The sequence below is a fragment of the Nannospalax galili genome, unplaced genomic scaffold, assembly GCF_000622305.1.
Source record: "Nannospalax galili isolate Female #2095 unplaced genomic scaffold, S.galili_v1.0 scaffold158, whole genome shotgun sequence".
NCBI lineage: Eukaryota > Metazoa > Chordata > Mammalia > Rodentia > Spalacidae > Nannospalax > Nannospalax galili.
Genome location: NW_008345290.1, coordinates 1,485,171 through 1,496,780, shown reverse-complemented (window position 1 = coordinate 1,496,780; position 11,610 = coordinate 1,485,171).

Here is an 11,610-nt window from a genome sequence, read left to right as displayed (position 1 = left end):
AATAATGAAAAGAGTTTAATAAACAAACTGCTTTAAATTTTTTTGCATTTATTTATTTATATTGTGTGCACCCACATAGTTCAGAGGACAGCTTGCAGAAGCCGATTCTTTCTTTTCACCACATGAGTACCTGGAATTGATCTAAGGTTGTCAGGCATGACTATTACCCACTGACTTATCTCTCCAAACTGTTTTTTTAGACAAGTTTGAAATATCTTAATACTGCATTAAATTGTAAATCCATGTTTAACTTCATTACGGAGCTTTTTTTTTTTTAAACTTTTACAAAAGCTTTATTGAGAATTTCATACATGCATATAAGGTGTTTTGACCAAATCCATGCCCACTCCCTCCCCTCCAACATTCCCCCCTCTGAAGAGGTAACCCTAAAATCTTTTAAGGATTAGATACAATCTCCCAAATACTTTTGACATTTTTGGCCTTTGGAACAGAGTATGTTGCTAACAGGCCCAAGGACATTTTGGCTTTTAGCCAAGAAACTGGCTATATTTCTTTGGGGTCTTTTTACCCTAATTGCCTAGCCAATTCCTATGTACCCCTTCAATGGGTCTATCTAAAAGGCTCCCAAATTGCATAGCTCTTGTCTCTAAGGGGAAAAGAAAGTCCTTGAATCATGAAAGGAGATGTGAAGGAGAAGTAAAGGCATGAGTAATTAACAAGTTCTAGACAGGGAACTAGAAAATAGTCAGAACAGGGCAATTTTCAAACATTCATATAAAAGTCCATTGGAGTTTCTTGTTTTTTCATGTGTATGAGTAGTATGCCTGCATGTATGTAAGTGCATCCATGTTGTGTAGTACCCACGGAGGACAGCAGAGAACGTCAAAATCTCCTGGAAGTTGAGGACAGTTGTTAGCTGCCAAGTGTGTGCTGGGATTTGAAGCCGAGTGTTCTGCAAGAACAGCCATTGCTCTTAATTGCTGAACCATCTTTCCAGCCCTACATCCTTATTTTTTCAACCGGCTTTCTTTATCTTATACTGGTTTTTGATACTTTTGGCTTGTTTTCCATCATATATTATTTTGTTGAATGTTTTTCCAAGTAATTTATTACTTTTCAGATTTTTTACAACTTGAATTTTATAAAACATAAGCAGAAAGAATAGTTATAAGGGAAACAACCGTTGCTATAATCCATGGCTAAACAAAAAATGCTTAATATTTCTCCAGGTCACTTTTCAAATTCTTCTACACTTCCACTTTAGTTCATTTCACAGAAATTTACTAAGCAACTGGTATATGCCAGACACTAAACTGGTCTCAGAGTATTCCACATTGAGCCCGATGTAATCCCCCTGAAAGAAACTACAGTCCAGAGCCAACCAAAGAAAGCAAGCTAAGTGAGGTGTGATGTGTACAGAAGAATGCTGAGAGCTGACAGCATAAAGAAGAGGCCCCCAGTTCAACCAGGAGATCGTTCTGAGTGAGGGAACAACCACACTGAATCCTAAGTGGGAGTCCTAAGTAGGAGTTAGTGGGAGGAATGGCTCTGGGGCTGTTATGCAGAGGTAGCGAGTGGACTGCTAAGAACTTCAAGTGTGTACACCACAAACAGGTACAATTATTAAAAATGAAAGACATAAAACAACAAAAACAAGAATTGCGAAGGATTCTTGCAGGCTTTTGAGGATAATGACTGAAAGGGATGCGAATAGACAGAGGGAAACAGGTCTTAGGTGGGAATGAAACCAGATCAGATTTGTATTTGAGAAATGTCATTATGGGAATGGAAATGGAAATTGAAAAAAAGAGATATGCTTCCTCTAATATCTGGGACTCAATACACAGGTGACATTAATAGAGGGTGGCTATTGAAGAAGTGAACAGGACAAGCAGGAGAGGGGAGGTGGGACATGAGAGTGTTATGGCAAGTGAATATGGTCAAAGTACATGATCTACTTGAACAAATTTTGTTCAATGAATCATGCCATACAATGATATAAATAAACTAATATAAATCTTTAGATACCATTAGATTACTGAGTTGAAGAAGGCAAGATCAGAAGCAAGGAAACATGAAGTTAGTGCAATAATCCAAAGGAAATGGTGGAGGTTTGACTTAAGATTTCCAAAGTTCACAGTTTATCAATAAAACCAATAATACCTGCCTCTAGAGTCGTAATGGGATTGGCATTCAGATATGACATTAAGAATGTGTATGACAGGCTGCAGAGATTGCTCAGTGGATAAGAACGCTGGTTGTTCTTGCAGAAGACCCGGGTTCAAATCCCAGCACCCACATGGCAGCTAATAACTGTCTGTAACTCACCTACTTGCAGACAATACACACATACACATAAAATAAAGATAATAAATAAAATATTTAAAAAAAGAATGTGTATGACACAGTACACATAGCCAATAAATGCTAAGTATGGTAATGATCATTGTTCTTATAGCTGAATGGACTGACAACATTTAAGAACGAATATATGGGAAGGGAAACAAGTGAGATTAGTATTTACAGAAGTAATGAGCCATTAATATAGTTTACTGTTCCACCTATTTAAGTTACAGAACAGTAAGAGAGAGATGTCCATACATCTTCTACAACAACCCCTGTTCTTTACATGCAAACCGATCTCAAAAGGGATGGTCTCTTCTCAAAAAAGAATGCTCTCTTTTTTAGACTTAAGGGAGTGAAGTCGTTGGCCCCATTGTCATAATCATAACATGACTATAAAGGCTGATGCACATACAAAAACCTTGAACTAATCAGCTTTATCTTCCAGAGAACTTGAAAAATAAAAGTAAGGAACATTACTCGATTTCAATTTGCATTTGACCTGATACAGCTGAAAAGACTTTTCTGCTACATGCACAGACAAGCAGTGAGGCCAGTGCGGATAACAGGAAGAAGACACATCCTACAAGATGTGAGCAGAGTCTGAAGGGAGGTGCAGCTGCACTTCCTAGGCTTAGACACAGGAGATAGATTTTCAGCCATTAAGTAAATTGTCTCTGTGTCTTAGCACGCTTTGGGTAGATCTTTGACAACTGTAACTATGGGCAGAGATCTGGTTTTTTTTTTTACATTTATGGGGAATTTTTTTTCGCTATAATTTCTCTACTCATATAGCCCTTATGCATTTGTACAAAGTATATGGCATCATTTTCTGACCCAAGAAAATGTAGGAGGGAAAAGATTGTTTCCTTGCTTTTTAATTTTGAAAGTCAGGAGCCTTTAGGAGAATAGGAACAGCTCTAGCAAAAACAATGAATTTGGAAGATCTAATGATCATACAACACAGTGATTCCCCATCTCAGGTGGGTGAAATTTGATTGCAAGTAGTGGAAAAATTTACAATTCTCTTAAGCATTAGAAGCATATTGATTTTATATGAAGAGCTCAGAGGTAGACTCTACAGATCAGAGGAGGAAATGGATCCATGGTGTCTTCATAGACCAAACTGATTCTTTGTGTGACATCATTTGATATTTTGTTCCCTCAAAGCCACAAAATAGCTTCTGTGGCTGCAGGCATCAAGACTATGTTTATCAGGGGCAGGAGAGATGGTTCAGTGCTCAAGAGCCCTGGCTGCTCTTGCAGAGGACCTGGGTTCCAGTACCAGCACCCACATGGCCACAGGCAATTGTCCATAATTCCAGTTCCAGGGGAATCCCCTGCCCTCTTCTGACCTCCATGGGCATTGTATGACATGGGTTCACTTACATACATGCAAGCATAGCACTCATATACATAAAAATTAAAAGTAATAAGGTACTTTTAGTGGAGTCTCTTGTACTACCCAGGTCAAAACTCAAAGGAAGGTTTCTCCTGTTTCTTGTTATATTGCTTTCAGTTATACACATAGACTAGGGTAAAGATAGTGTATGTGTAAATTTTTTAGTAGATTTTTGGACTAATATGATTCCCTCTGCTTTTTATACTAGCTTGGCATTACTTATCTCTATTGCCACAGTCCTTGATTACCTCCCAGAACTTGAAGACAATACCCTATTGCTGAAGAGAGAACATACTTCAGACTCAGGATTTATAGTAATAGAGCTGAAACTGACCTGGAAGCCTCCTCCTCTGAAGGCTAGCTCTCATAGCTTTGGAGAGCACTAAGCAAGCTGGTAAGGGAGACCATCAATCGATGGTCCAACCTCAGCTCCAAGGTCTAAAAACCACACCAAAGACTGGCACCATAAACTGTATTGGTGCAGTAGTGGCACTTTTATCTTGGGAGTAATCAACAGCTACCTGATTGAACTTAAAGCCAACTCAGTGTGAGGAAACTCATGTGGTGATATAAACGTAAGTAAATACACAGAGCTGGAGGGGTCACAGATCTTAGAGAAAACCCCAAAGCTGTCACATCCCAAGACAAATGTAAATTCTTACGATGTGCAAAATATGGATCCTTACATTTACAGAAAATATCCCAGTCACCACTTGTATTAGTTACTTTTCTGTTGCTGTGATAGAAACACTAACCCAAGCAACTTATAGAAGGAAGAGTTTATTTGAGCCTATGGTTCCAGGGGAATTACAGTCTGTCATGGCAGGGAGGCATGGTGGCTGGAGCAGGAGCAGCTGAAGTGAAGCTCTCACATCATCATGCAGGCACACTAAGCAAGAGAGAAACTGGAGATCTGGCAAGGCTTAAGAACTCTCTAAACACCCCCCCCCCACACCACCAGTGACGTGCTTCCTCCAGGATAGCCACACCTTCTAAAATCTCCCAAAACAGTGCCATCATCTGGGCACAAAATGTCCAAATACTTGAAGCCTATGGGGGACATTTTCATTCAAACCATCACACCACTCACCAAAGAAGCTTCTTTTTTCAAGACAGATTGTGTGACCAGTTCCAGAACTGGTCATCCACAGAGATTGTCTGTGAATTGCCCAAAGTCTAAGTGGCACGTCTATGATGCAACCTTTACACCCAAGGCTCACGGAACATAGAACAGGGGATGAAGAGAACACTAATGCACCTTTTAGTTCTCATCAGTGAAGCTCCCTCATGCAAAAGAAGGCCACAAACACAAAAGGTTACAAATGGCCAAAATGTAGAGAATAAGTCTACAGAGTGTGGGTCCTTGGACAGGACTCCTGTATTAAAATCCACCCACCCAGGGCTCAGGAAAGAGTGCAGAAGAGGGGGCAGAAAGATTGCAAGTACCAGGGAGGAGGTGCATGACCATATGCAAATAGAATCCTATAGGTTCTTGGGACCCTTCTCATATGAACCTACAGCAATGGTGTCAGCATGCACATGAGCCATGCAAACTCTAGCAGACAAAAGCTCATCACAGAACTGTGGAAATGGACAGCAGGCCCCAATCTTAGTCAAAGAATTATTGGCAGCTAATTACTGCCAGGTGAGGAAGAGCTGATCTTCTCTAAAGGGAGGGATTGTAGATAGGCTGACTAAATCTCAGTGGATGACCTTGCACTGAGGGGCCTCTTGGGAGGGACTCTAGATAGGGTGACTAAATTTCAGTGGATGACCTTGCACTGAGGGGCCTCTGGGGACAACGAACTTGACATGATAGGCCTTAACACAAATGACAGAATGTATGAATTCCAGTGGGGGGGGTCTATGGGAGGGGGCCAATGGGAAAGGGGGTATGAAGATGATTTTATATATGAAATACACAAAAATTCAATTAAAAATTTTAAAAATTTACTGTTCATTTTTTAAAGTCAGTATAGCTTTTCCCAATTTTGCCAAAAATTATATTCATTTAAATGTATTATTAGTATCAAGTTGTGATGCTTAAATAAACTTTAAAAATTATTCATTTTTGTTGGGCATGGTGGTACATCCCTTTAATCTCAGCACTCAAGGCAGAGACAGGTGGCTCTCTGTGAGATCAGGGCTGGTCAGATCTCCATTGCCAGCTCCAGGTCAGCTGGAGCTACATAGAGACCCTGCCTCCAAAAAATGGCCCCCAAATTTATTTATTTTTAATTGATGTGTATGTGTATGCCTATGTGCATTTATGTGTGGCATGTGCATTCAGAGGTCAGAAGTGGTTGTCAGATTCCCTGAAACTGGAGTTATAGTTGTCAGCCTTCTTGAAGATAGGAACTTAAACCCAAGTCCTCTTCAAGGGCAGTAAGTGCTTTTAACTGCTGAGCCATCTCTCCAGCCCCTTAAATAAACTGTAAACTGTCAGCATGATGAAAAGTAGTTTCAGTCACAATGCTAAAGGAAGACAGCCTTATCTTTTTGTTCCCCCTAGAGGAAGTAGTGTTATTTTCATATTCCAACTGAAGAGGCAATTAAAATTATGTTTCAATGAACAGGAGGAAGTTGGGCATGGTGGCACATGCCTTTAACACAGCACTCAGGAGACCAGAGGCTAGCCTGATCTACATAGTGAGTTCCAGGCTAGCTGTGGCTATAGGGATGTCTCAAAAAACAAAGCAAAACAAAACAAAAACAAAAGACCCCAAAAATGCATTATAGGGATGTCAGAAAGTTAAGTAATAAAACTATTGTGGTTTCCCTCTTGTATTTTGTGATGTCTGTGATATTTGTATTCTTTTTACATTTTTAACTTTATGGTATGTTTTAATTCTAAATTAATGTTCACTTTTTAAATTGTTTTTATTTATAAATATATAACTTTTGCTTAAAAAGAACTCCAGGGGCTGGAGAGATGGTTCAGCAGTTAAGAGCACTGGTTGCTCTTGCAGAGGACCCAGGTTTGATTCCCAGCAACCACATAGCACCTAACTGTCTGCAACTCCAGTTCTAGGGGATCTGATGCCCTCTTCTGATCTCTGTGTGCATTGCACAATATGGGTGCACCTACCTACACGCAGGCAATGCACTCATGCACATAAAATAAAAATAAGAATATTAAAAATAAGAAAATAGAATAAATCTTTGTTTTTAAAGACTCCCCTCCCACCATACTATATGAGTTTCAAGTGCTACACAACTAGATGCATCCCTGGAAATATTTTTAAAGATTCTAATAAAAACAATATGTGTCCTCTACTGTTCTTCCTTTCCTCTCACTCCTCAGCCATCCATATTTCACTTTCTCAGCTACAATTTTATCAGTAATTAGAATATCACCAAATAATGTGCTTACATCAGTGCTTCTTGATTTATTCAATTTTAGGCATTGTCTACCAGCTTCTCCCTTGATAAGCATGTGTAATATTTCTTTTATGTCTTTTTCACTGTCTTGGTATGTTTTTATCATTATTTTCAGCAAAGTAAATAATACAAATTTATGTCTAAACTCTGTACACACCATACATTGTAAAACCGAGATGTATGCCATAATTAGAGCCTATTTATACAACTTTGTGCTTTGTTGAAAGTTCATCTCTTTCCTTGAAGAAGATAAGCTAGCTTCTGTTCTCCCCCAAATACTCTGTCTGGTCCTTTAGAATTTAAAGCCCTCAGCTCTTCCACAGTCCAAGTTATTATGTGTAGCATATTTAAGAACTAAAACTTGCATGTATAAAATAATGGCTTTAGTTTTAAAAAATATTTTATTTATTTTATGTGTATGCATATATTGCTTGCATGTAGGTAAGTGCACCCATGTCCTGTAATGCCCACAAAGGACTAAAGAAGCTGTAGGATCCCCTGGAACTGGAGTTACAGACAGTTGTTAGCTGCCATGTGGGTGCTGGGATTCAAACCTGGGTCTTCTGCAAGAACAGTCAGTGTTCTTAACAGCTGAGCCATCTCTCCAGCCCCGGCTTTAGTTTTTAATCACTAAATTATTAGTTTTTCTGGGTGTTCAATTATAGTTAAAAGCTATTTTTCTACTGTACTTTGGAAATGGTGCTCCGTTTTCTTGTATATCCCTGCTAGGTGCTGAGAAGGTAGATATGATTCTGATACTTATGATCTATTCTTCCTGTAGACATTTAGAATGTTTTTATGCCTTGTGTTCTAAAATTCCGTGATGATTTGGAATTTCATGAAGGTGAGGCCTATATTATTGCTTGTTAAATCAATAGATTCCTGCAATCTGGTTATTTATGTTCTTTAAGTCTGAATTGATGCATCTATCTGTTTATCGCCTATCATTCATCCATCTCTCAACCATCTACACACTTCCCTCCCTTTCTCTTTTTTCTGTTTTCTCATTCTGAAATCTGGAAGATCAAATATTGAAACTTGTGCATTAATTCTACACATTTACTTGCTTTTATGTAATGCTTTCCATCTCTTTCTTTTTGCTCTACTTTTAAAGAAATCTTGAATCTTATCTTCGAAATCTTCTATGGCATATTTTATTTTGGTTGCTATTCTTGATTTCTAAGAATTCTTTCTTGTATTCCTGTTTCTTTTTCACAGCACACTATTCTTATGCATGGGTCTACTCTTGGGATAGATAAGGCCCATCTTTCCCTGAGGCACTGGGCAGAGGTAAAACACTGTAAAAATCTATTAAAATGACTGTTCCCATTAATGATGAGTTCTTTTTCTCTTTGTTGTTGTTCCTTTTAAAAATTCAAAAAAATGTTATGTGTTTGAGTGTTTTGCCTGTATGTACCATGCACGTATTCCCATGGAGGCCAGAAGAAGGCATCAGATCTCCTGGAACTGGAGTAACAGGGGGTTGTCAGCAGCCATACGAGTGCTGGGAACCAAACACAGGTCCTCTGCAAGAGCAACCAGGGCTCTTAACAGCTGAGTCATTTCCCCAGTCCCTGTTGTTGTTTCCTTCCTTCCTTCCTTCCTTCCTTCCTTCCTTCCTTCCTTCCTTCCTTCCTTCCTTCCTTCCTTCCTTCCTCCCTCCCTCTCCCATCCCTCCCTCCCTCCCTCCCTCCCTTCTTTCTTTCTTTCTTTCTTTCTTTCTTTCTTTCTTTCTTTCTTTCTTTTTTCTTTCTGAGATAGCTGAGGCTGGACTTGAATTGGCACCAATCCTCTGGGTTCAGCCTCCAAAGCACTAAGATTACAGGTGTGAACATCACACCTGGCTAAGGTGGCTAAAGTGTTATTATAGGTCCTTTATCTGAGGTTCGTTTTCCTGTAAATAAGAAAGATGGGGCTGGGGCATCTGACTCACTGAGTGGTGGCTGTTGGACTCTTCCTTGACTGCCTTGAGCGAAAGAACTGTCAGATAGCAAAATGAACTGCCATATTTAGCATCTGTGGATGCCTTGAGAAACTATGCAGTGAAGCCATCATGCTGGCTCAGTGGGTGACAATGTTTTTCTCACAGGCCTGACAACCTGAATTCAGTTTCTGGAGCCATGGTAGAAGGAGGAGACAACTCCAAAAGCCTGAACTTTGACTTCCACACATTTGCCATGGTGTGTATATGCCTGTACTCACACATGTGCAACACACACACATGCACACACATGTAAATTTAAAAAGAAAACTATACAGTGATTACAGCTGATTGCTCCAGCTCCTGAAGTTGGTGCCTCAGCCAGGACTATTACAAACTATAGGAGACTTTTTGCTGTCACAAGCCTCTGTGAACCCTGGACGGACACAGGAGCTAGGTCACTGCAGGTAATAATGGAAAGGGGCCCAGGGTGAAAACTACAAGTTGCTCACCTATGTTATGAGAGAACAGATGCTAGGGTTAGAAGGAAGGTCAAGGGTCAAAACAGCAGTCTGGAACATTCAGGAAGATGAATAAGAGGGCTTATAGCTGAGGATGAGACAGCCAAGCTGACCAGATGAGACAGGGACTCTAGGAAGACAAGGCCAATGTGGACAGGCCAGCTGGCTGGCTGACTTCTCTTGAGGGACATATGTAAGGTGTTATCTCCCTTTCTTATATTCTTGCTTTAATGCAGCTAACTGTAACAGGCTCAATGGTAAGGACAGCTTCTAAGAAAGCCTCCACCTATTTCAGGACAGAGACCCCCAGACTGTGGCGTAGATAAGGGGTTAAATATGAGGTAACCAAGAACAACTGCAAGCTACATTTTGCAGCTGTGATAAGAGCTAAAAGCTGACCTCTAAACAGCAAGCTGGACATCTGCAAGGTTGGGGGTGGCAACACTGGCCAGGGGCTAATGATTAGCATTCAAGGCCAACTGAAAACAAGGCAGGAGTCAGAAATGGACAAAGGGAGAGTTCAGCCGCCCCAACTGAGTGGGCAGTGCAGAGAGAGAGCGGGCCCTTCTATCTGGTTGGACCTAGAGAACATGCACAAAATATGGGTCTCTCTAATTGCCTGACATAATTACCTCAGCTTTCTCCAGTTTCTTCCACAAAGCCTATCAAAACCCCTAGATGAAGAAGTTCCTATCTGGAGGACCTCTCCCATTTTCAGGAATTTCTTTCACCTTTCCTTTATTTTTTACTTTCCCTTAAATTCTCATAATAAAGCTTGCCTCTACTTTGTTTACTCACGTTAGTGTCCATGTCTTTAATCATGTTAAGCTCCTGCTGCCATGCCTTCCCCACATGGTGAACTGTACTCTCACACTGTACACCAAGATAAACCTTCCTTCTTTGAATTGCTTTAGCAGGCATTTGGTTGTAGCAATGGGAAAATCAACTAGTGGAGGTATGATGCCATATGTTTGTGATTTTTTTTTTATAACTCCGTTATGTTGCTCTTCAAACTAAACTTTGTAGATATGATTTTGCAAACCTTGAAAATGAACTTCATAGGGAAAGAGAGCTCAGTGGTTAAGAGCACTGGATGTTCTTGCAGAGGACCAGGTTCAGTTCTGAGCACCCACATGGCAGCTAACAATCACCTGTAACTCCAGTTTCAGGGAATATGACACCCTCTTCTGGCCTCCACAGGCATTGTGCAACACAGGTGGACTTAATACACACAGGCAATACACTCATACACATAAAATAGAAATAATAAATAAAATATTTTTAAAAATTGACAAAGAACTTTGTAGACAACATCATGTCGCAGTCTCCAAAGGTGGGACACCTGTAAGACTGTGGTGATGTGCACACATACCTAGACAGATGCTAAAATTGTTTAGAGCAAAGTATTACATACATAAAACCAGAGCTGGAGAGGTGGCTCAGTGGTTAAGAACACTTACTGCTTTTCCAGAGGACCCAGGTTCAGTTTCCAACACCCACATGGCAGCTAACAATCTTCTTTAACTCCAGTTCCAGGGGATCTGAAGCCCTTTTCTGCACTCTGTGGACACACATGGTATACTTACATACATGCAGGTAAAACACTGATTCACATTTCTAAAAAGCTTAAAAGCATAAATAAAACCAGGGAATCAGAATAAGATCAGTGGGTTTTTTATCAGTGTAATTATCCTTGTGTGGAAGAGGTGTAATATTAATTTCATAAACTGTTACCATTGGGGGAAATTGAGCCAAGAGTGCCCAGAATCTCTGCATTTGTTTTTCACAGCTACATGTGAACCAATAATGATCTTAGAAAGTATTTTTCAAATAAAAATGAAATACATTTTTAGATGTACATTCTACTTTGAATTTTGTCACCAAATAGGGAGACAAAATACATTCTACTACGAAATACATTTTGTCCCCAAATACATTCTACTTTGAATTTTGTCCCCAAATAGGACAAAAAAAGAGATGGTTGACTTCAAGTTGAGGATTGCCACAGGAGCACATGCTCTGTTGTTTGTGTATGGCAGTTTCTTGAGGTTTATAAGGCTTAGAGAACCAAAGTGACTGTG